The 26,391-nt window shown below is 44.0% G+C and overlaps 1 long non-coding RNA gene across 1 annotated transcript in view; it reads right to left on the reverse strand.

Moving 5' to 3' along the window:
• LOC125325119 overlaps window positions 1-25,612 on the reverse strand; it is a 118,020-nt gene extending 92,408 nt beyond the window's left edge. The window contains exon 1 of the long non-coding RNA XR_007203210.1: window positions 25,501-25,612. This is a non-coding gene — a long non-coding RNA (uncharacterized LOC125325119). The remainder of the gene's footprint in view (window positions 1-25,500) is intronic.
• Window positions 25,613-26,391: the final 779 nt, after the last annotated feature.

A 26,391-nucleotide genomic window follows, 5' to 3' on the forward strand; every position in this document is an offset into this window, starting at 1 on the left:
CTGAAGTATGACCAGTAATTTACAATCAGCAAAGGACATTTCTTATCCCTAAAAAATTTAGAGATAAAAATATTTTTAAATCGAAGTACAAAAATTTAAAAAAAAAAAAAAAAAAAAAAAAATCACAGTAGTCATGACAACCCCATTCCCTTTCCTTCTGCTCACCCATGTCATCAATATGATACCTAAAATAATCCACGGTAATTAAACTATCTGCAAGAGACATCAACTTGTGCAGAAAATAATTCTAGAAGAACTTACACCAAAAACTGTCAGGGTTTAATGCCAGCCAGGAACCAAGTTCGACGCAGCCCCTTGCTCCCAGCACAGGGGGATGGGGAGAACTGGGAAAAGTCAAAACCCATGGGTTGAGATAAGGGCAGTTTAGTAATTTAAATTAAGTAAAATATCACTGTAATAACAGTAACGAGAAGAGAGATGATAAAAAGAGAGAAAACAAGTGATGTGCAAGTCACCAGTCACTGACTGATGCCCAGCCCATCCCAAAATACCACTGACTCCTTCTGGGTAACATCTCCCAGTTTACATACTGGGCATAATGTCCCACGGTATGGACTATCCCTCTGGCCAGTTCAGGGCTGTTGTCCCAGCCACGTCTTCATCAGCAGAGCCTGGGAAATTGAAGTCCTTGACTAGGAATAACCACTCCTTAGCAGCAACCAAAACATCGGTGTGTTATCAACGCTATTCTCACACTGAATCCAAAACACAGCACTGCACGAGCTACTAGGGAAAATTAACTCTATCCCGGCTAAAAACACGACAGACTTGTTAGCCTGACCTCAGCTCCTGAAAAAAATACGGAGAGCATTATACTGGGTGCTGCTCAGAGTCTTTTGAAGATGACAACCATCAGGCACAGTCAACACAAGGTTAATTAATTTGATATGCAGCTATGATAACGTCAGCTGCCCAGGGGAGGAAGGGGATTTAGTTCTTCTGGATTTTAATAACGCTTTTGGTACTGCCAGCATCCTTCTGGACAAGTTGTCCCACTGTGGGAAGAGCAGGTTCACAGTGCTCTGGGTGAAGAACTAGCTGAAGAGCAGAGCTCACAGAGGCTCCCCAGCAGCCTGGGAACTGTCCCCAGCGGTGCTCCTCAGAGATCAGCCCTAGGGCAGTCCTGTTCAATGGCTTTATCAATGACCTGGACGTTTTAATCCTTTAGCAAGCCCTGAATTGCTCAGGTAGATGGACTAGATGATCACTGTAGGTCCCTTCCAACTGAAATATTCTATTCTACGCTAACATCTACACCTGGGTGTAAAGCAAGCACCAAGTGGGAAAGATTGCACCTAATCATTTCAGCAGGGTACTTAGTGCCCACCTAAACCTTCCAATAAAATCTCTAATTTCACCAATATGATTCAATTTTTACTTTTCCTCCCATTATTTCAACGGCAGGTGACACGTCCAGAGATGGTGAAATCATTTGGGAACATTAGAGCAGAGCCCTGTAATTCTGCACCTCTTTAATCAATCCATACAGGTATTTTAAGACTACAGTTAACTGCACTGCAGAGTCTGATTACAAGAACAGAATAAAACTCATCAGGACTATTTCTGGGAATTTAATGACAGAGTGGCCAAGGCAGCACCATGGTGTCTATTATGTATCTACATTTGACAGACTAATTTTATTCTAACCCAGTACATTCCCCTCCAACTGCCTGACTCAATTCTTACAACTCAAGAAAGATTCTACACATCAACACATATGTTAAAAAAAAGGAAAGTGCAATGCTAATAATTCCCCATTGTGCCTTCAAAAGCCTATTTTGGCATATATTGAAGACAAAAGACCTGGATTCTACAGATTTCCACAGAAAAACAGCACATCTGTAATAAAACCGTATTTCTTACAAAGCACAGTAATCAAATCATGGATTATTGGGATTTATCTCAGTTGTCCACACCACGTACCAGCCATCCAGGTATGCCTGTAGGTAAAGGAGATCTACTTAAACTACCAGAGCTTTTAGTATGGTTCATTTCACTAAATCCAGTCTCTCCATGAGAAAATGAGGAATCACATCCTAAACTTCTTAAGGTAGCCCTCCACTGACTGTAAAGTCCAGAGTAACCTGCTCAGATCAGTCATTCCCTGACACTGCTGGTTCCTGGAGCCTGGAGGGATTAATCTTGTTGGCAATTTTAAGTTTCTCCTAGGTGGTTTCAAGGCCACGCTCCTGTCCAAAAAAATTAAACACTTGGCAAAAGGAAGATTTGTACTTCTGGTATCAAAAATTACATATGCAAGCCCAGAATATTAATTAAAGACACAGTGACCCTGTGGTCATCAGCCAAGGAAATGACGCTGAGGACAAAGACATTCTGCCCTCCTGCTCTGACCACAACTCCCTCTGTTGACATGATGATATTTCATCTTTCTATGAGAGAAATGAACCATCACATCTATTTCCTGAAACTGCTGAGTCTTTTGTACCTAGAGAGGATACAACAGATAGACAAGACCTTCAGACAGAAGAAAACAGAAATTAAATGGAGGTAGCAAAGCACAATTTCTCTTCTGCACGATACAGAGCAGCTCCCCTCATCTGATCTTTACATCAGTCAGTGACCTATGTCTTATAATTAGACAATATTGTTACCCACATAACACAACATGCAAGATTGAAATACCTAATACTACTAATTTACTTAGCATTTGGTTATAAAAACAAAACACAACACAAAAAAAAAAAAAAAAAACCAAACCAATCATAAAAAAAACCCAACCCCAAAACCAGAAAACACCAAACAAACTCAGTGTTTTCTATTAAAAAAAAAAAAAATTAATCAACTCTGAAGTTTTCTAACCAAAAAAGAAAATTACCTATTACTGAGTATTCATCCCACTGAGATCCAGAAAAGCTCCTGGGCTGTCTTAACATGCACTTCACTGACTTGGACCTGGTTTCAGCAAGGGTTTTGACTCCTTAAGCAAGCACTATCAGGTCTGATCACTGCAGTCCCTTCCAAACTTCCCAGTTTCTCATTCCTGTTCATGATTCAACTGTATTCCACAGAAGAGAAAAACACCCTGAGCGATACCAAGAATAACATGCTTCCTTTCCTGTTCGGATACATTTATGTCAGTCATCTTCCTCTCCCAATAAATTTCAAGGCATCCTTTGAAACACAGAGCCATAATTCCATTGGAACTTATCAGTCCTGTGGTTGAAGCAAGCTGAGCAAGCTTCACCCTTAGTGGCCCACAGATCTGAGATAACTGAGAATAAATGGACTTGGGAAACTCTCTCTGGATATGAATTTCCACTGTTTCTGCTGGAAAAAACCCCACTGGACCAGCCTTCATGCACCAAGCAGACTCCCGCCCATTTGTACACAAGAACTGATTTATTTCTTTACTTCTATTCTGTCCACATTATACAGGGTGAATCCTCTGGGCCTTTCCTTCATTCTCCTTTGTTGAGCCACTCTCTGTTTCAATTCAAACTTGAAGAACATGCTATCAAATAACATCAAATAATGTTATCAAATTTAACAAACTGACTAAAGCAAATGAAGGGAACAACCGAAGGCCCTGGAAATGGTGTCTGGAGAAACCGACTGCCAAATGGCCACGGACACACTCTGTACTTTTCCACTGTTTGGTTAAAAGCTGTTAAGACGGGTCACATGGAGAGATGGAAAAGCCTTACTTAATCCCATGTTGGTTCAATTACCTTTCATCTTCAAAAAGCCAACTCCACTGGGCTGCAGCATCTATTTCCCGTAAGACAGTTAAAAAAACAAGTGTAAAAACACTCCTCTGCCACCCAAGGCACTCCGTGTGACTGCTGCAGCCTGGATCTCCCCTCCTGCACCCTGGATCTACTTAAAAACTGCACAACAGATGGATTCAGGTAAAGCCTCTGAACATGAACTTCTCTGCTCCAGCTCCCAGAACTATTTACAACACGACAATACCGACACGAAAGACACAGAAATTGCTTTCCTGTTAAAACAGATCTTTCAGGTCAAAACAAAAGATTATATTCTAACACTGACACCTACACAATGTATACTTCTTTTTCATTCCCAGACTAACCCAGTACCCCAATACTGCTCCCACCTGTGGCACTTTAAATCAGAAAATCCACTTAGCAACTAAAACCATTTTTAGTTTAAAAAAAAATCTAAAGGGTACAAACAAAAAAGAGGACAAAAAGATTTTAATGTAAAGCAGGAGAAAAAAATTATCAAATATTGAGTACAGAAAAATGAAGATACATTTACTACTGGAAATAGTTGATATAACCCTTTGGTTGTTTGCTATGATGGTAAAATCAATTCCAGAATTTCTGCTTTATCCTTAGAATTTCCAAAAAGCCAAATGCAGATGATTCTTTGAAAATTTTGTTAGTTATGCAAAACTGGTTTCTTACTTTTAGGCTTACACTGAGAAATTATTAGAGAAAAAATTGACAATTACTAGAGAAACTACACCGAAACCTACATCACTCTACAATAACAAGATCCTATTCTGTCCACCTTTACCGTGTAAAAGATGCCAATTTTGGCAATACAGTGTTACAATGACAGAGTTTTCCACCAGTGCTAATGCAGTTCTACACTGGGGAAACAAGTACCAAATCTGATTATTCACTGAAACGACAGCATAAAAATCCTGAAGAGTCATGGAGATAAGGAAAGCCTTCTCCCTTGCTGTTTTTTTTTTTTTTTAATTTGGTCTTCTGATTAGAGCAAAACAATCCTGGGAATATTCTGGAAGTAAACCTACAGCTTCTTGGGAGAAGCACTGCAGTTCTGCCAACCAGCTGCGAAAAGCTGATCTATAACAACCTCCTATTTCAGCACGTCTGAACTTCCTCAGCCCTTGCCTCTGTTCAGCAATTCCTTTTTCCCACCTCAAATTATCCACCTGGGAAGCTGAAGGCAGAAAGCTGCTTCGTCCCTGATCTGCTCTTTGCAACACCTCATAGGGCTGCAAAACGCCAAGTCTGGCAAATCTGTCATAACAGAGCCTAAACGCTGCAGAAATTAGGATTTCACGTGTGAGTACACTCCTAGTGGTAAATGCACACAGGATCCTCATGTGCTACGTTACAAATGCCACTACTCACAGTAGTGCTGCCATCTGCACTGCTCCTTTTGAAGTGTCTGCCCATCAGATGGTCGCCTGCTGTAACCTCCTGCCTCCCTCCGTCCTGCCCTGACCCGCTCCTGCTTCCGAGTGTGTCCCAGCTGTCCATCCCTGAGTCTCACAGCTGAGTTTATGAGGCATTATTTAATTTGATATTATTCACAGAACAAGAACCCAGTATTGATCAGTTTTCACTGCTCTCAAAATCTGAATGATTATCTCAATGCGCCGCCTTGAACGACTTCCAGAGGACTCGCTTTTAGTAGGTTAAAAATCTCTGTTGTAAAACAAAAACCTGATCAAATTAATGTGTGTAATTGAATATAACTTACAAAGCAATTTTTAATTTAAAGGGTCCGAAAAATCAAAAATCTGCTTCCCTACAACACTGCAAATATTCCATGGTATTATAGTTAGTCTCTGTGTTAACACCCTGACAGTAGCATCAACTATTCCCTAGTATGAACAAGAAATGTACTTCAATATTTATTCATGCTGAGAGCAACTTCTTTTATTCCAGCAATCCAGCGTAACTCCTCAGCACACAGCAGTTCACCCAGCTTTTGGGGAAAAAAAAACCAAAACAAACCAGCAAACCCCCCCCCCCCCCCAACAAAACCCAACCCTTATTTTTAGCATTCTACAATTCAGTGTTGCAGCCCCACCCTCATTTTCCCCATTAAATTAAAAAAGATCCTCATCTTTCCTCTGGGTAGTAATACGAGGTCTCATCTCTGCCTTCCATGCTCACGATTTTCCAAAATTCAAATCAGATCATTCACAAAACCAGTGCAGACCTCTAGTGACATTATACAGTGTTTCTGCTCATACATCAATCACTGCTTAGCGTATTCCAGGCTATTTTTAGGACGAGTGATTAAAAGGTCTTTTTAAAAATCATAAAGACAGACTGAGAAGCCTCAGTCATTAAAACTTAGGCAGTAATTAAAAAGAACTTGAAGTACTTTGCTGAGTCAGGTCCTACTCCAGACTTCTAGAAAGTTCTGCAAAATACAGAAAATCTCTGCAGGGTCAGAAAATAAAATGTTGCCCTGACAAACCTTGACAATTTAGCCCAAATGATGAAGAATTAACTGGCCCAAGAGACTGAAGCCCAAGATCTGCAGAGTGCCCAGTCTTGTCCACAGAGTCAGCACAGATACTCAACTCAAGAGTTTGGAACCAGGCTGGATCCTTGTTTTCCAACCACTGAGGGCCTCACACAGAACACCACGTTTCTGTAACAAAGCAGAGACTGATTCTCACTAAAAATAATGATAAAGTCAACAGAACTAATGGGAATACAAATGGATGGACAGGAACTCTAGTCTGCAGGAAAATTAAAACGCAGGATTTGCTGCAAAGATGAAAGCAATGTGCGAACAATTAAACTGTGTTAGACACAGACACTGAGGGGAAGGTGAACAAGCGTGTTCCAACACAGAAATTTTGACAAAGCAACTATGCAACAGTTCCAGACCACGGGTTTTATCAAAGGGAGATTCAGTGGTTTGTTTTTTAGTCCGACAAAATGAACTACAGAAACAAGTTTCAGTACTGAGGAAAATGTCTCCCAATGAAGTAAATTTATGAAGCCAGAGATGTAAAATCACATTGATCCCACAAGTATTATTTTTCATAAAGATAGAGTTCAATCTTGACCACATCTACCACGGCAAAACAGTTAGTATGTTTTCAAAACTATGTTTTCAAAAGTGACTTAGAACTGGGTTGTGCTCCTTTTTGTATCCTCAGGGACTATTACTTTGGAGGAGTGAAATGATGCATTTTCACTTTTACAGATGACAGGGACTATTACAAAAGTAACAACATTTATACACTGAAAGCCTGCAGGATTCTATTCTATACAACAGCAACGCACCACGCTTATTAATAATCTCTGTCTTAGTTTCTCTTTCTCTCCATCTGGTGTTATTTCTGTGCATCCTTCAGTAACTTCAAATTTGAAACCATTTTTCATTTTCTTGTGTCATTTTATTTGAAACATATGCTTCAGTTATCATCTTTGTCTGCATGTGTGATATCAATAATGATTCTATACAGAAAGAGTCAGATTCCAAAGTCTTTATTAGGTAACAGCTTGCCTGAGCAACATGGGCAGTCTACAAACTATTTAAATCAATTAGACTAATTTCCATATTACTCAACCTGACACAGACACTGTACATCAGAATCTAAGTAAACACATATAGACAAGTAAAAGAAAAGCTATTTGCAAACACTGTGAAAGATCACAAACAGATTAAATCAAGATTACAGTGAACGCCGCATCAAACCCCAGCCGCTGATCCACCTCACGTGGTGTCCTGCCCAGCAGGAAACTCCACAAACATTTCACAGAAAGGTGTAAGGAATTCCTGCAACACAAAGCTGTAAAGTAAATGGTAAAAAAAGGGATCACTTCTACCTAAATGTCACCTATTTCTGGCAGGCAAACACCCCTGAGAATCTATGTTCTGCTTCACCGACAAATAATTGCCGGGAGATTTCCTCAAATCATCACACTCCGGGTTTCGTCCATTACACAACTCTTTCCTTTAATTTCTAGTAAAAAAAGTATCTTAATTAACACATTACTATATGGCACCCACTCAAGACAAAATTTTCCAGTACCAAACCAGTCAATAGGAGAAGGTAAACAATTAGTTCCTTAATATCACGGTCTGTGTGTCCTCCTAGTGATAACTATCTGAAACTGCACTGATCCGCTGCTACGAGCTCGGTCCTTGCTTTAACTCTTCATTTCCTTCATTCCACTTTGATTTTGGGAAATTCCAGCTGTCAAGCCACATACTGCTCACGGTTACTCACCCAAATAAAGCCCCCACAAGCTCAGCACTAGGTATTTGCTGGGAATAAAATCAAGATGCAAAGATAACTATTAACTACTGCACAGCAAATGTAAAACCAATAAAGCAATTTAAGGTTTCAGAAGAACAAACAAAGTGCAAAGTACTTCAAGGCTTAGGTTTTTAAGCAACACAGAAAACTAAGTGACTTCAACATGATTTTCAGCCAAGTCTACGTGCCAGTTTCACCCAAAGACAAAACACTTTAAATCCGAATAAACATGAATGCTCCTCCAATGTGATCATTACTGAAGATTCAATTTCATTTCTACAAAGCAGCTGGACCACAGCTCTGCAGGCCAAAGGCTTTAGGTCACTTTATCTGAACCCTTTTCTATCACAGGTTATTGCATTTTGTCCAAAACAGAACAAAGAAGAATCTGACTTTTTTTTCCACCTGTCAGGTGACCACGCACTGACCAGAGAACTGACAAAAAAACAATTCAAGAGATATTCCCAGATTATCTCAGATGAATGACAACACCAACCTATAGAGGAATGCAAAAATCATCGACAGCTCTACCAGACTGAACTGAAAGTTCACCTGGCCCTCAAACAAGTACAACTTTTCGGGATTACCTGCAATTCTTATGACCACACTGCATTCTCCCCAATACCCAGGATAAAAGGAAATACACGCCAGAAGACGAGGATACTGGTGCCACAGCTACAAGTTTAAAACCCAGACAATGAGGGGGAAAAACGAAAGTAGTATCAACAGAACACAGGAACCTCAAGGGGTTTATACCCCTGGTTCTTCCTACAGGGGTGACAAAAGCCACAAAGTTGAGTTTTAGGAATCTCATTGCTATACAGGCAGAAGAGGTTTGAGATATGTAAGGGTTATGACAGACAAGCTATTGACAAATGCTAATTACCAATAAAATTACCATGGAAATTCACAGGAATGTTGCCAACTTTAAGTTGACAGGCAGCATGTCTTTCTGGAAATAGAGTTTTTAGCTGTTATAAAACAGCACGATGACTGGCTAAACCCACAGTATTATGAGAAGTGCTTGTAAATTTAAGAACTACTTATACTTAAGAATTTCCCATTGTTATTACTTCTGTGAAGCCTGGCAAGTTTCAGTATATTGTGAATGGTCATCAAACAAAGTAAGACCTGATTTGAAATGAATGAGTATATTACTAACCCCAAAAATTCACATTTATCTTCAACCTTCAAACTGACACATGATGTTCAAACACTCATTTTCACAGCAGAATCTCTGTATTTTCATATCCTGCAATACTTAGATCATTTATAAATCAAAGCACTCTTTTAAAGGTGTTCTAGCTAGTCTTTACTCTGCTAGGTTAGGTATTAGCCTTAAGTCGTATTTTAGCCAATTAATACGAAGAAAAAACCCCCCACAAAGAAAAAATATTCAACTCAAACATGTCATCCAGGCATTTTTGGATTATACTGTTATTTTAGAAATATGCATGCACTTTTGAATTATTTCAGTTCATCTAATCTGGTTAAAAAAATTTTAAAAACCCAGACATAACTCTATTAAAACTGCCTTAGAATTCTAACTTTTCCTTCAGACATGCTTTTCATCTTTCCTGGTTCCCACACAAGCTGACCTACCACAGTTTAGTTAATTTATGTTTCTCTATGAGGACCATATTTCACTTCAAATAACACGTTTTGGTTGGAATCATCTCTTTTACATTATAAATGTCATACAATCCAAAACTATGTTCTACGTGATGAGTAATAAAGCTTGGCTGCCTGTTTCCTTTATCACACACACACATATATATGCTTGGGGTTCTTTTATTATTGCCAAATCCTTCATGTCTTACAAAAATTTGATGGCTACTTCCATCTCCTGAGCAACAAGAGACAGGACAAGAGGAAACTACCTCAAGTGGCACCAGGGGAGGTTTAGGTTGGATAATAGGGAGAATTTCTTTACCAAAAGAGTTGTTAAGCATTAGAACAGGCTGCCCAGCGTAGTGTTAGAGTTCCCATGCCTGCAGGGATTTAAAGAACACAAAGATGTCATCTTTGGGAACCCAATTTTTGCCAGTGCTGTGGGAATGGTTGGGCTCCATGATCTTAGAGGTCCTTTCCAAGTCTCATGATTCCATGATTCCAAAACCTACGAGTTCAGAAGCCACTGACAGCATGAGAACTTTGCACTAAAAAAAAAATTATTTCATTTCAACACGTTTTGCAAGTAACTGTTTTTTACACACTTGAAACTCAGCAGGAAAATAAGAACATGGAGCAATTTTGCTGATGCCGGTTTTACCTCGTTATTTCAAACCTAACTGCATCACTTGTCAAAGTATGACTCAGAGTTTGCTAAAGCCTGAGACTATCAATACTTTCTACGTGTCAGACTATGTGTTTAAGTTGTTCCCATGCTCCCACTGCCTGCTTTGGGTTTTGTGTACTCCTCCAGTACATCCAGTGCCCCCTGCAGCATCACCCTCCATCCCAAGGATCATTATACTGCAGTGCTATACAAGCTCTGGAGTAGAAACAAACGTCAGGTGGTCCGGCAGCAGCACGAGAAGGAAAAACAAAAATCAGCTGAGTTTTTCTAAGAAGTACATTTTTAGACGTACCATGTAGAACAAGGTTTTAAGGAAGTGGCTCATACCGGAAGCCAGTGACCTCACAGCTTCATGTAAACACCACACAATTACAACATGAAAAAGAGCAATATTCTCTCACTGCCCTTTCTTTTAGCGTGTTCACTGTTCACTCAACGCTTCTCAATTACGAAAACTGCAGATCAAAGGAATCGGGTTTTTACAGGTCTAAAAATACAGACTAATGTGTGCTTGTGGCTTGTGCCATATCCAATATGAAACACCATTAAATCTCTGTAATATCACCACCTTTCAATGATTTCCTTGTATTTTGACTATTAACTTCATTGTGCCAAGCCCCAACAGGCAGAGGATGGGACCCCTCACAGCCATGCCAACCACCAAAAATCCCTATATTCTCTACCCCTTCCTTCCACTTCCAAAACTACCTGTCCCTACCTCTTATCCACCTTCTAAACCATCACGTCCATTAATTATCTGGCCTTTCCTCATCCTTACAAAGAAAGGACTAAACCAACTGTTAAATGCCATCACCTGCAATGAGAGCTGTGCTTCCCCATTCTATTTCTGATTTGAATTGACTGAAGACTCTGATATTTATTTATCGTTGTTTGACATGTGTTAGAGTGGCTTTCAGGTTCTACTTATCTTCTCATTTTTTAAGGCAGGTTTAATCCTTTCTCCATTCTTTATGTTGTTTCTTCTTTAATGAACTTAGCCAAGTATTTGGATTTGAAGCATTCATTATCTCTATCCAAATAACACAAGAATGGAACCACTCCCTTACGAGCTCTTACACCACTGACTGGAAGAAATTCCCACGTTTCTCCATTCTCAAATCTCCAGGATCTCTGTCTGGTTTACCTCACTGAGCAGAGTATTTCCAAGTGAGCTGCAACACCTCCAAGAAGAACTGGACCTCACCATCTGCTTTTTAAATCCACTCATATATCCTGGGACATGTTTAAAACCTTAGTAAAAGGGAACATGCAAAAATCCAACTCTTTTCAGTGCCTGGACTGCACTAAGTTCTCCACTGGTAACTAGTCATGGTCTTGGCTGATGGATACATAGAAGCTTAGAATTACAAATTTGTCAGGTTTGGGGATAAGTTTTTGGGTTTTTTTTCCACTAGTAATCCTGACTTTTGCTTATGGTTTTTGATGAAACTGAGTTAGGAAAGGAGAACTAGGAGAATGTACAAAAAGAACTTAGATAATAAACTTAAATAATAGAAGTGGGATGAATTTCAACAGCAGCAGACGTGCAGTCATATATCTGGGTAAAATGCATATTCCCACCAGGTAAACACCTCCTTAATTTGGAAACTATGAAGGAGGAAAAATCCTAGCCCATTACTAAGTGACGGTCGGCCATCAGAGTGACACACCTGCTAAATAAAGCAACTGTGACCCTAATTTACAACTGCCTGGAAAATTCACCTAATTACTGTGCATGCCCTGCTTAAGGGAGCTGGATTCACCCTGGAACACGGAAAGAAAGGTGGATTTAGGTAGCAGGAATGGCAGCAGATGGTTAAGCTTTGCCTTGCAACTGCGAGTTCTGCACTTGGCAGATTGACCTGGCCCACTTCACTGCAAGTTTAAATTGACAAAAAAGCAAAGAAAAAAGGACATTGACCACTAGCCATGGCCTTAGACCTGAAATTCTGATTTCTCAGCCAAGATCAGTGTCAGCAGTCACAGGACAGTGGTTGCTGGTTCTCGCTGCCTCCCAGAACCGATGAATCCTTGCCTGGACAAGCTCCTGCTCTGCCGTCCTCTGCTCCATCAGTGGTTTGTGTCCAACTGCAGGCATCAGCTGAGGGCAGCGATCAGAAGCAGCACCTGCAGCCTCCACCCCGGGAAACAACATGGGAGCCCCAGCTCCAAAATGAAAGGCAGGACCATGAGGTTTGTGAGGCAGGAAATGGAGGGTGAGCCGAGCACTCATTTTGTGCAGCCTCAGCTGCAGCAAACAACAGCAACATGATTAAGAATAGTTCCTTGAATCATGTTTGTGCTTTGATGAACGATTCCGACTGCACGTCAGAGCCCAGCACAGCGAGCTAAACTCACCACAGACGTTCTAGAGGAATACAGAGATCCTCAGGGACACAGTGTCCCATGCTGGTTTAACTGTGCTGGCTGCAGGCAAACCAAGGTGCAACGCCAGCTCCGAGCTGAGCCAAGAATGCAGAGCAGGCACAGTCTGGGGCAGTCAGGAAAATGGAAAATTCAATACTGAGCACAGACTACAGGCCTTGTTTGCTTACCTGACTGAAGAGGTGGTAACTGATATAATTCCTGGTCATAAAAGCATTAGAGTAATAAACACAAGCTAAGAGGTATAAGGCAAACTCTACAATTATCATTAACAAGTGAGCATGAAATGGCTCTTCAAGATGTTAGGCTGGCAATTTGAAGACTTGCAAGATCCTGGATGCTCTGAAAGTTGGAATCTTTCTTCTAATTCCAATAATGGAAAGAAAAAAACCTGTCCTTAAGATGGAGTTTGATTATTTTAAAGAACAAATTGTATAGCAATTATACAGCATCAGGCTTCCTATATCAAGTGACAAGACTTGGAATCCTAGGAAACCATTTCCAGTTCAATATTCTTACTAGCAGTTAGCATTAATTCTGCAGGAATATCACAAACACCATCAGCAATAAGTATATTAGACAGGAAACGAAGGTAAGAAAGAGAATTACCCAATACTGAAGAAATAAAGAAGAAAACTGACCCAATCAAAAGTTCTGCTATCTAAAATAACCCCTTCAGGAATAAAAATAATGAGTAGAAACTGCAAAATCATCCTCCAGAAAGCAAACAAAAACAATACTCTAAATCTCTGACTGTAAAAAAAAGATCTTAGAGAAACCAGAAGAACATACCTAGTAATGCAAGGAGAAAGGGAAATGGTCACTAGCTATTAATGGAATACCTCAGTGAGAACAGAAATACATGGACAATGTTTCTTCATGATTTTTTAAAGTCCAAATGATCAGTAATAACATCTGCCATGATAGCTCACTCGCTATTTCATCAGTACAAACACACACCACTGCTACTGAGCAAGTGAGAGCACCTCTAGCAGCTAAACTCCCCCAAACACATCAAAAGCAACACTTTTGACACCCTAAGTAAGTTGTAAGATTCACACATGCACCAGGGCAACATAACTGAAGCGCTAATTTTGACTAACGGAGAAGTAATAAGAAGACTGCTAATTTTATGGGCAAGCAGCCTAAAACATTTTTTTGGAAGCTAGCAGTCGCTGGAGGAATTTCTACATTGGTAGTAAGTCAAACCTGAATGCCCCAAAACATGATAATTAAAGGGAAGAACAAATCCTTTAAGAGAAAATAACCATAGTTACAAATGCATGGTAATGAGTCATGTTAAAAGAAAAACAAAATATTTCCAGTATGTGAGCCAGATGACTGCTGGACCACATCAGTTTATGGTAAAACACAAGAACAGATTTTTAAACATCTGAAGATAAGCTCTTCAAAAGCCAGCATTATCCTGGGCCAACACATTAATCTAGCAGTAACACAAAGACGTATCTTTCCATGAAATCTAAATTTAAGATCCCTGCATTATTCCTGAACTAACTTCTGCGCCACAGCTCCAGGCACTTGACAACCCTGAAGTTAATTCCTCCATAAATTCCAAGTTTCTTTCAATAAAAGGCACCAAACCCTTCTGTGTTTACACAACCAGGTCGAACACCAGCACTCATTAGGAAGAGCAATAAGCAAATCAACAGGAAGCACAGCCAGTTGGAAGGATTATGGAAGATCCCAGCAAAAATCTGACATGTGGCAACATGGGACAGCAAAGTTGGGAGCCTTAGAACTGCTGCCTTGGAGCTGAGCACAGGATAACATCTTCCCAGCTGAATACATGGCTGTCTTCCCCACCAAAAAGTAAGTAATATAATATAATATAATATAATATAACAAACAGTTTATGAAAGTCAATAATTGACAGGCCCCTAAAGTTAGCCAAAATGCCTAATAATAGGTACTAGGAACATGAATTAGTAATAAGCAGATGTAATATAGAGAAGTTCAATGAACTCTTCAAATTTGATTTTTGTGTACAGAGGAAACAGTTTTGTTTGACTTTTACATTAAGCTGTGGACTTGGCAGTGCTGGATTAATGGCTGAACTCAATCTTAAAGGTCTTTTCCAATCTGAATGATTTTACGATTCTATTCTGGTCTCCCTATGTTAGCCATTTGTCTTTTCTTCACAGTCTCTGATTTTTAAATCTTACCCAGTCTGGATTTCTGTGCTTCTACACTTTCAGAACTGATGCTCACAGACAGAATCCCCTCCCCAGCTCCTCTGATCTGCCCTCAGTGCTGGTGATGCTGACCCACATGCACCAGATTCCACAGGAGGAAAGGTGGCTGTGCATGCATCTCAGGACATCCCCTTTCCCTGCAGGGCTGGGGAATCCCAGCCCCTGCTGCCCAGGCCTCCTTCTCTGCAGCTCCAAATCTTATTTACAACACTCACAGGAGATGAGGGACTTTGCAGCAGAACTGCAAATACAAACAGCTCGAATTTTGAGCTACCAGTGAAGCTGGTTAACATAATGTAATACTTAAATATGCTCTTATAAACCACAGGAGGGATTCAGCAGTAGATGGTACTATTAATATAAATATTATTTAACAGAACCCTTGAGAGACACAGAATGTAGAAGTAGAGGGGTCAGCTGAATAAGATTAGTTGAAAAAACATGTATTTATGATCTTCATCCATTTTAAACTAAATGCTAGCAGGGAATTCATTCTGAAGTCAGTTATGCAAGAAAGGCTGCTACAAAATCAGTCTTAAAAGCGAGCACCCTGAAAACCTTCATCCATCTAGTACACACAGTGAAGATGCCAAGAAAACATACTTTACAACCACAGCATGCGAAGTCAGTTACTTACAGGCCCTGGTCTAGAAAAAAAAAACTGGAATGATTCTTTTATAGGAAGAAATTACTCCCTGTGAGGGTGGGGAGGCCCTGGCACAGGTTGCCCAGAGAAGTTGTGGCTGCCCTTGGATCCCTGGAAGTGTCCAAGGCCAGGCTGGACAGGGCTTGGAGCAACCTGGGGTAGTGGAAGGCGTCCCTGCCCATGGCAGGGGGTGGCACGGGATGTTTGAGGTCCCTTCCAACCAAAACCATTCCATGATCCCATTCCTCACTCCAGAAACCTCTAAGCTATGAGCCACACTGCTACAATCCACGGGAACATTGCCTCGAGCCCTAGTAAGAGCCTAAGATGGATTTTGCCCATCCCCATGCTTTAGGTGCCTGGTGGCAGTGATGGGAAGAAGAGAACAAAACACACGTCAGGATGGAAGGCTGATCTGAGGAGTCTGACTGTGACTGGATGAAGAGAACCTCCCTACCGCTGCCCTTCCCTGCTGGAATTTCTGCTCTTGCAGATTCTTTCTTTGCGTTTCCAGAAACAACAAATCACAAAGATAACTCGGCACTCAGCAAAGAGGCAAAGTCTCCTTTTGCTGCAGGAAAAAGCAGAAAAACAACTCAAGAAAACAGACAAGTCATGAATGCCATTCACAGGAGGAGGATAGATTTAGACACCTCATTTTAGTTTCCAGCAGCAGCCTGAAGACAAGACCGAGGATGGACACTTACCGCAGGCACAACCATGAGGGAGCATTTCAGTGGAAAAGTCGTGAAGTGGGAAAGAATCACTGCAATGTCTTTCAAAAACATGATGCATTTCTGTCCATGTTACCAGAAAGAACAACGAACAGCTGAACAACGTTGTTTAAGATCTTTGCAAAGATTTAAGGATCAAGTATGAAAATTAAATAAGCCAAGCATAGTTTACCCAGGAGAAACGTCGAAAGCCAGAAGAGGTGTCACTTTATACAGTAACATTAGAGCTATACAATAATTAATGTTGACACAGCTACCAAAGAGACTGCATCCGAAAGTCTCAGAGCTGACTTCCAGGTTTCATCTAGCCAGGGAGATTTTTCTAAAGTAGCAGAATTAGAAAAAAATAAATTACATTCCTTGTCTACCAGGAATTGTATGCACATCACAAGCCTGTGCTTCAAAGCAGACTTTACTTTGGGTAAATACAATTTTTTCATGGTAACTGATCTCACAAGAAACTGCCAGAAAATGCATTAGCACTTTATCAGCCCACAGCATCTGGAACAGAATTAAACCTGTTCATGATATAGGAGCACTTTGTAATTGCAAAAGCGAACATCAACAAAAGGGATAAATACAACCAGATACATCCTACAGAGAACTTGATCAGGAAAACATTAGACATGACAAACTGTGTTTATAGTATTTACCTGATCCAAGCAACCAGGAGAATAATCTTACCTAAACCTTCTCAGAGTAACTTTACCCCCAGGAATACAACGTTTACTTTACAGGAAAAGGCTACCAGGGCTTGTTTTTGAAACCAGTGGTCTTTAAACGACCAGGGACTGCAATATATCCTGGAAAGGGGGAAGGGCATGAAAAAACTGAAAAACGGAGCAGTGAGGGTTCCAATTTGGAGCCTGAAATCTGTTGCAGGAATCATACTGCACATTTACTTGCAGTAGTGAAGGGCTGGATCTTGCCATCCAGGCTGCACCATGAGGATCTGTTTTCCATGTTTCTGTAATTGGAAGAGTGCTCTGACAAATGCTGCTCTCCCATCACAATGCTGGAGGCCTGAGTTAACCTATCAAACGTCCCTACCAGCATTTTTCGCCCACTGTATTACACAGTTTTGGTCTCCAGTACAAATTATTGCTGCTTATAGATGTGACTCATTCACTGCTGAAGTAATACTGCTTTTGAGGAATTCAGTTTTATTCAATAAATAACATTTCAGCTCACAATTCCTGCTTACTTCTACACAGTCACCATCTCTGACTTTTTTCTCTCCAATATTCAGCAAGGACTTCCCTGTGAATGCCAGCAATTCCATTAATAAGGACTGGGAGAACAGAGGTCGCCACTCAACTCCCACTGAAATAGTACAGCTGAGCTCTGCCCTGCTTAACTCCTTTTAACATCAAGACCAGCAATACATGAAACCTGCAGTTTCTTGAAAACCAAAAAGGCAGCCGTTTCCTAAGTCACAAAAACACAAAGGAAAATAAAATTTCACACCCCTCCCCCCAAAACAATAATTATTTTATTTTTAGTAAAATAATAATAATCCAAATAAAAAAAACCCCAAGAACAACAAAAAAAACCCAACACAAAACAACACAAAACCACAAAAAACCCACACAAATAACAAAAACTAAACAGAAAAAAACCCAACAAACCTCAAAACAAAGAAAACCCACAACATATAGCTGTGCTATAGTACAGGCTGATCAGAACAGTAGATACAGTCACTGTTAGTGAAATCTTGTACATTTAATTGCTCCAATCTTATTCTTGTTTCACATTGTGTCAACACCAAACAAATTTAAACCAAATTTCAATGCATTTACATTCAAAATACTGATTTTTAGATCAATATTGTTTTAAAACCATCTGGATTACCAAAGCCATACAGGGCTAATAATCCAAAGACTAAAGTTGTTTTATGGGAAAGGTGCACAACCCCCTGCCAGAATTAGTCGTGGTTCCAGGACAATAACCTTTGGAGAAGCAGCTGATCCCATAATGCTGGATCCCCTGTTTGGCTTTCAGTTTATCCAAACAACCACCGGCTTCCCTGAACAGATGCCCATGGACACAGAGAAGAAGGGAAGAGCAGGAATCAGACGCTCTGGCTGGAACAGGGGCCCCTGCTGCAGCTCCGGGAAGAAGGTGGGCTCTTGGAACAAGAGCTGCCAAGGACGTGCCAAGTGACAGGGACTCCATCCAGGAGCCCACACAGCAATCCCTGGCGCTGCTGGTCTCCTCCGGCAGAGGGCAACACTGGAAAAACCGCCTGGAAAGGAGCGGAGTATTCCATGGAACCGAGACACCGCCGACTTCTGCCTCGGAGCACACGCAGCACTGCACGCTGCGGGGCTTGAACGCTGCTGCTCCGCCGAGCCTTCTCCTCCAGATGTATTTCCTGCACTTGCGTTTTACAGAGCGGAAAAATATACCTGCTGCTTTCCAGATTTGGAATCCTGTTCTCTATCAATGGGATAAATGTAATCCTGATTGCTCCAGGGTCCTGGAGCACTGCCACGAAGCCAGAGAAATTAGGATGTAAGGATCTCCCAAGAGCTACAGATGATCCATCAATACCCAGCAGATGTTGACAGATGAACACTGAAGTTACACTAAAATAAGAAAAAGCGGTGGAGAACGACACTGCAGAATGATACAGCAACTACACCCTGCTCGGGAACATGAACGGTGCTTTCAGTTTACAAAACACATCCAGATAATAGCCAGAAATGTCCTTTTCCTCCTCCTGCGGGAAGTAAACACGGTGGCTGGAGGCTTCGTCTCCCTCCCAGGAGACCTGACAGCTGCTCACATGAGCTGCTGCGTAGCAAGAAATCTCCCAAGTTCCAATAATCCAAACACAAGGATCCCTCCTGCTTCAGACACGTCTCACCAGCACCTGATCTCTGGCAAACACCTTCCTGTGCTGATGTAAATAATCATCAGGATAAAACCCAGGCAAATGCTTGTTTTCTATCCGAACCTCTGTTTGATTTTCCCTTGTTTCTTCAGCACACTGGAATTTATTCAAGGCCAGTACCTGCCTTCATTTTACAACTCTTATTTTTGCAGAAGCTCCTGGAGAAGCTACTACAGTTGTGTTAAAATTCAGCAACCTGAGCATAATGCAGGTATTATTCAAAACAGCACATTTTGGGGGCATTCCACATACAATGCTATTAAATGACCACAAAAATCATCTTGCTTTTCTGAAAATCTGAAAGCTACCAAAAAAAATATACATGATGACTACACAGATGAAAAAGAATTAGCCCAGATGCAAGGTATATTTTCCAGAGAGATACAAACTTGCTCCACCTGTAACAGAAGAAGTTCCATGGATGATGTTCAACACAAGTTAATAATCACTACAAAAAAACCCAAGGATTACTTCAGGCTCAGCACTGAAATTGGTACATTTTAGTGTAGCACACAGGTAAACTGGGGCAGAAATAGCTATATTTTTGTAACAACAGAGAATGATGTTTACCAGGTTTCTCTCTCCCCATTCTGCTCACCTCATCTTCCCCCCCGCCCCCCCAACAATTAATTGCTGCTTCTGATAACTGGCAAGAGAACACAAATGAAAAAAAAAAATAAAATAAAGGAAAATAAATAATATCATGCCACTATTACTGGCAGGCTGACTTTGTAAGATTTTGTTTAGATGAGACTAATGTTCAGCACTATGCACATATAAGCACACCATGGGCTTGGCTGCAGAGAGCAAGGATCCGAAATATAGGACAGAAAAAACAGGATGACTGCTTCAGAATTTACCAACTCTGCTGATTTTCTACACAATTGCACAATTTACGTTCCCTAATAGGACCTGCTGCTTACACAAGACACATTCAGAGGAGTGTTTGTAAAATCACGGCTTACAAATGGTGTTATAAACGCCCTTTAAACCATTTGTTTCTCAATTTCTTTTGCTTGTATTTTAGTAAGACATTTCTAGCCTAGTAAGAATTTTTAAAAAATCCCTCACCATCAGCTCACTAATACTTCATAATTATGAAAAAATAATTCTCAGGTAACAGTACACTGAAACTCAGCCCACTGAAACAGAGTAGGACCATCTCCCCTAATTCAAATTACTTCCCACAAGTCATAAACCACTGTCAAAAGCAAAACTTCAATGCCCATATTGACCAAAACTGTTTAAAACAAGAATATTATTACAATTATTGCTTTTTTTTGTCCTGCCAATTAAATCAGTTCTATGTAAGAAATTAGATTTTCAGCTTGACTGTTTTATTACCAACATGAGTATTTCTGCCACACAGACGTCACGATTTCAGGCATTTCCAAACGTACGCTTGGAAAGAAGCACAACACGGGGGCATTTAAATTCATTCCAGAGCTCAAGGTATCTCATGAAAATTCCTAAATCAGGACCCACTGCAAGTGTTAAATTCCCAGATCAGGAATCTATGGCAGGATGAAATCTCTGACCTTGGTAAGGGTAAAACTCAGCACAAACAACTCCCATTTCCAGCCTCGCTGTTAGACAACAATGCTACGTCTGCTGGCTGAGGTGCAGCATCCTGAGGGACTGGGAAAGGACGGGGGATTTTTCACTGCATTTGCATGAAATTCAAAGCCGAAAGAAAAATACTGTTTATGCTGAAATTCATGACAAGGAGCTGCAGCCCCATTAATTCCATCTCCAGCCATTTAGAAAACCACGAGTCAGGATCCAAAATTATCATCAAACTGACTTGAAAGAACTGCTGGGGAGAGGTTTTTTGGTTTTTAACTTTGTATTTCAGCGTTCCTGTTTGCAAGAGCTCTAAGCCTTTATGTGACAGTATTTTTGAGCTCATATTCTGGTGCTACCAATAACTTCAGAAGCAAGATATTTATGGAAAAACACCGTGCAAATATGGCATGAACTACAGCCAGTCATGCTATACACGAGGTCAAAAACCATGACTCTGTGTTTTCATTTATAAATACAAATGAAATATAGTAAATGCATGATCACAGCAATTAAAATCTAGCCTGGATTAAAGAAATCCTCTTAATTTTAACAATATAACAGACTAATAGAGCACAATCAAACATGTTTTTAAAGTAAGTTCACAATTTCCCTATTCGTTAAAACTGAAAAAAGGTTTTACTACTTCCTACTGCAAAACCAATACAAACGCTAATTTAAATATTTGGTTTTCAGCTGCTTTTCGAATACTTACAAAGACTAAAACAGCAACCTTCTTCCCACCAAAATTTGGCAAGGCATAAGACCCTAATATGACACTTTTTGAGTACTTCAGAGCAAAATGAGGATTGTTTATATAAAAAGTGGAGACAACTGGCACAATACCTATTTTTCATAGCCCTTTTTTCATATACATTTTATTCGTCACCAAAACAGCTCAGTGGAACACAGTGTGCAGCACACATTGTGCCTTGTCATCAGCTGACAGCAAATGAAGAGAAGGTGAACCAAGTTACAAAACAAAGTATTTTTTTTTTTTTTTTTCTTCTTGCTGCCTGAGAAGATAAATGATCTTAGTTATATTAAAGAGAAATGGGATACGGGATCCAAAGGGCTCATTTTACGTTAACTGCATCTCACCAACAAAAATAGAGAAAGCAATTTCCTGGTGCATCAATTCCGCGCCAGCACCTCCACGTACGCTCCGAATTCCGAGGCGCTGGTGCGCTGTGCCACTGCGCACCTCCGGGTATCCTCACATCTCCAGCACGTCATCTGCTCCCCAGCAATTTCCTCTATTAAGGCAGGGTTCTTTTTTCCCCCCCCAAAATACAAAGATAACACGGATATGCCGGCGCGAACCAAGTGCACCACCCCGGCTGAATAAACATCTTTCTGTAGGTAACACCGTGTCAAATTACTCCTGTAACCAACACAAAGCACCAGCTCTCTCCCAGGACGTGTATCATCACCCCAGTTCTCTCACCACTACAGTGCCACTCACACCTTTCTATAATTTCTTGTTATTTTAATGCCAGCTTTCCTTCCTCAACCACAGTGGTCAATATCTGGAAATTCCCATAACTTCAGATTGCAAAAAACTCTACTGAAAAAGTCAAGATGGAAGAGAAGCTGAAGAATGTGAAATATCATAAAGTATTCCTGATCCATTTACCGGACTAGACCAGTATAAAACTGCAAACTTCATCTCCCCATCCTCCTTCTCATGTTCTGTATTTATAAGGTATTAAAATCCTCCTCCTCCTAAGCAAAGACTCCTTTCTAGTGCAACACCAAAGCAGTTTTAAATATCTATGTACAGTCCTCACCATTATAAAACCCTCTCTTCCTCTTCTCGACCCAGTCTCGTTGATCTGCTGTTATTTAACTCTTGAAGGCTACTTGAGACACATCACGTTACTAAAGGTTATGTAACTCTTAAAAATACACTGAATTTTAAATTTTTAAGCTGTATAATAGAAACATACCCAACAAAACACACAGCTGAGGATTTTTCTCCCCACCCCTCCTCTACTTATTCTAAACCAAAACATTTCAGTGATCTAGAATAGTGGACTTCCATATTTTTTTTCAGCTTGTCGGCCACAAAATCTTTAGCAGTGCAGAAAACAGTATAATGAGCATAAGCCTACAGAAAACACGATGTCCTTTCCTCTGTGGCTTCCCACTGACCCTGCCTGAGTTGTCCACTGCCTGCAAAGCTGAAAGCTGCTGATCTAGAACCGAGTATCCCCTTACTGTTTGTTTGCTCTGCCACCCGAGAAGTCGCATTAAAATGGCATCACGTTCCTTAACTCCAAACTGACTCGCCTTTCTCCATATAACCTACTAACAACCCATGCTCCAGAGCATTTCATAAAACCCTATTCCCAGGAACAACCACCGAAAACAAAACACCATCATTTAAGACACCTCGCTTTGCCACGGATTCGGACGTGGCATGAGTCCTTCACACTGAGCACTGCCCAACCCACCTATAAATAGGCTCAAAGCTCCAGGCTCAGGAGACTGATAGCTCCACACAATCCTTGCAGTGTTCCCTGGCTTCACCTACATAAGAGCCATGCCGTAACACTGCCGGGCTGGGCAGACACCGAGCTGCTGCTGTGGCTTACGCAGGAGAGCACGGAGGGAGGGGAAAGAAAAAAAATAAAAAAATCACTGGGCATAAACAGCTCTCCTCGGGAGAGAAACACCTCCCTCTCCGGAGGCCAGAGCCAGCCACGGACAGGCTGTCACGGCTCGGCCATGACAGGAACAACAGCCATGGACAGGCCCTTGAGGGGAGGTTTAATGGGGCTGGGGCTGAGTGGACACTCATGGTGAGCAAGGGCCTGGGGACAATGGCAAGAGGGTCCTGGCCACATTCTCTGGACAGGGGGGCTTCAGGTTCCCTGGGCCTGCTCAGGTTCCCTGGGCTGGTAGCCACACCCAGGCCCGGTCAGACACCCTTGGCCAGGGGGGCTTCAGGCTCCTCCCAATCTGGCAGGCAGTTCTGTTCCCCATCAGACCCATAGATAGGACAGCTCCAGACACCCCTGTTTCCCACCAGAAACACCCTGGACAGGAGGGCTCCAAGACCCCCAGTGTCACCCTATCAGATCCCATAGGCAGGACGTCTCCAGGCCCCCATGGTCCCATCAGACCCCCACGAACAAGAGAGCTCCAGACCCCCATGGTTCCCGTCAGACCCCACAGACAGGAGGGCTCCAGACCCCCGTGGTCCCAGTCAGACCCCACGGACAGGAGGGCTCCAGACCCTCATGGTCCCAGTCAGACCCCACGGACGGGAGGGCTCCAGACCGCCGTGGTCCCAGTCAGGCCCCACGGACAGGAGGGCTCCAGACCCCCGTGGTCCCAGTCAGACCCCACGGACGGGAGGGCTCCAGAACCCCGTGGTCCCAGTCAGGCCCCACGGACGGGAGGGCTCCAGACCCCCGTGGTCCCAGTCAGACCCCACGGACGGGAGGGCTCCAGAACCCCGTGGTCCCAGTCAGACCCCACGGACAGGAGGGCTCCAGACCCTCATGGTCCCAGTCAGACCCCACGGACGGGAAGGCTCCAGAACCCCGTGGTCCCAGTCAGGCCCCACGGACGGGAGGGCTCCAGACCCCCGTGGTCCCAGTCAGACCCCACGGACAGGAGGGCTCCAGAACCCCGTGGTCCCAGTCAGGCCCCACGGACGGGAGGGCTCCAGACCCCCGTGGTCCCAGTCAGGCCCCACGGACGGGAGGGCTCCAGACCCCCGTGGTCCCAGTCAGAACCCCCGGCCCCGGGGGCCACGTGACCGGCCCGAGGCGCCGGCACGTGGCCCAGACCGTAACAAACAGGCGGGTGGGCGAAGGGGGGCGATGCAGGGGGGGCCGGGGTGCGCTGCGATTGGCCGGGAGGGCGCGCCGCGCGCCGGGGGGGCGTGTCCCCGCCGCACCGCCCCCGGCGATTGGCCGGCGGGGGGGCGCGGTGGGCGTGGCCGCCACCTCCCCCCCTGCGACCCCCCCCGCCCCCCCCCGCCCCGCTGCCTTGGTGCAGTGCTGAGGAGGCGCCAGGCGGGGGCCGCGCGCGCTTTTCCCGCCCTCAGCGGGGCCGCCGGGACCCCCCTGAGGGCGCCGCTCCCTCGCACCCGCCATGGCGGCACCGCCGTCACCCCCGCACCGCTCGCGGCACCCGGAGCTGCGCCACTCAGCAACCCGCGGCTGCCAGGTCCTGTTCCCGCACCCCGTTTCACTCTCAGCCCCGGCAGCGCCTCCCGCCGCGAGTCCGCGGAGTGCGGGACCGCTCTGACGCTCCCCACACGACCAGCGCTTCGGCCCCCTCTCCCCGCACGCACCCACCTGTGGGGCTCCCCCGGCCGCCTCCATCATCAGCCCGCGGGCAAGTGCTTAAATATCCCCGCGGAGGCAGCGCCTGTGTCACGGACCAGGGCTGCGAGCGGCAGTGCGGCCCTCCCCGCCTCCCCCCCCGGCCCGCCCCGCTCCGCATCTTGTTTTCTCCATACGCACTTGGAAATGCGTACTGGAGAAAAGCGGGACTGGGGTGGGGGGGGGGTACCGCTGTTATTCCCGCTGTTATTCCCGCTCGGTACAGGATACCCACGCAGCACCGAGGAAAACAACGCGGCGCAGCCCCGTCCTTTCACCCCCCCCCCCCCCCCCACCACTCCGCGCTGTCACTTGGTTGCTTCCCCCATGTCGCGACGCGCACACACACTCCCCCCCGCCATGTCGCGACAGCGCTCCGCGCACCTGCCGCGCCGCGTCCCCCCCCCCGCCCCCGACCCGCCGTGTCCTACCGGGGGTGCGGCGAAACGGACGCTCGGTTCTCCCTCCCCGGGGAAAGCAGCGCGGTGCCGGCGCTCCCCCAGGTGCGCGGGGGCTCCGCGGGTGCGGAGCGGGGGGAGCGGCGGGGAGGGGGCGGCAGGAGCCTGGATGGAACCGGGATGGAACCGGGATGGAGCGAGCCTCCCTCCCCCCCAGTTCCCCGTCCGCCCCCCCCCCGCCGCTTGTGTTTACCTCAAGTTTGAATTTTATCTGCGCAACATGAGCTGGAATGCGGACATGGAGGGCGGGAGGGCGCGCACACGCCCGGCGCTCCGCGGGGACACCGCGGACACCCCGCACACACACACCCCGCATCCTTTCCCCGCACACACCGCGCCCGCGCCCCGCGCCCCCCGCCCCGGTCCCGCCGGTAACTTACCTCCGCCACTGGCTCGCCTCCTTCTCCTCCTCCTCCTCCTTCTCCTCCTCCCCCGGGGAAGGTGCCGCCCGCAAGTCCCATCAGCGGGGTGGACACCGCGCTCCCGGCGCGCCGAGACAGGTGCAGCCGGGGCGGGCGGGTCGGGGGGCGCCGCCACCTCCCCGGGTTCCCCCACTGCTTCCCTCCGTCCCTCCCCACGATGTTGTTTCGTTATATCATGTCCATCATGTGACACCCGGAGGCCTCTCTATGGAAACTTAAAGGGGACTTTCACGTCCGCCGCCGCCGGACCCGCCGGTACCCCCGGGGGGCTACGAGCCCCGCCGGTGCCCGCCTGCCTTCCCTCCGCTCCCTCCCTTCCTTCCCCGGGGGGCTGCGCTCTCGCCTCCTACCGCCCTCTGCTTAAAGCAAGTTGCTGCGCTTGCTGCTTCTTCCATTATTATTATTATTATTATTTATTGTTTATTAGGGTTGCTTTGGTGTT

Source organism: Corvus hawaiiensis, chromosome 4 (assembly GCF_020740725.1).
Source record: "Corvus hawaiiensis isolate bCorHaw1 chromosome 4, bCorHaw1.pri.cur, whole genome shotgun sequence".
In the NCBI taxonomy this organism is placed as follows: Eukaryota; Metazoa; Chordata; class Aves; order Passeriformes; family Corvidae; genus Corvus; species Corvus hawaiiensis.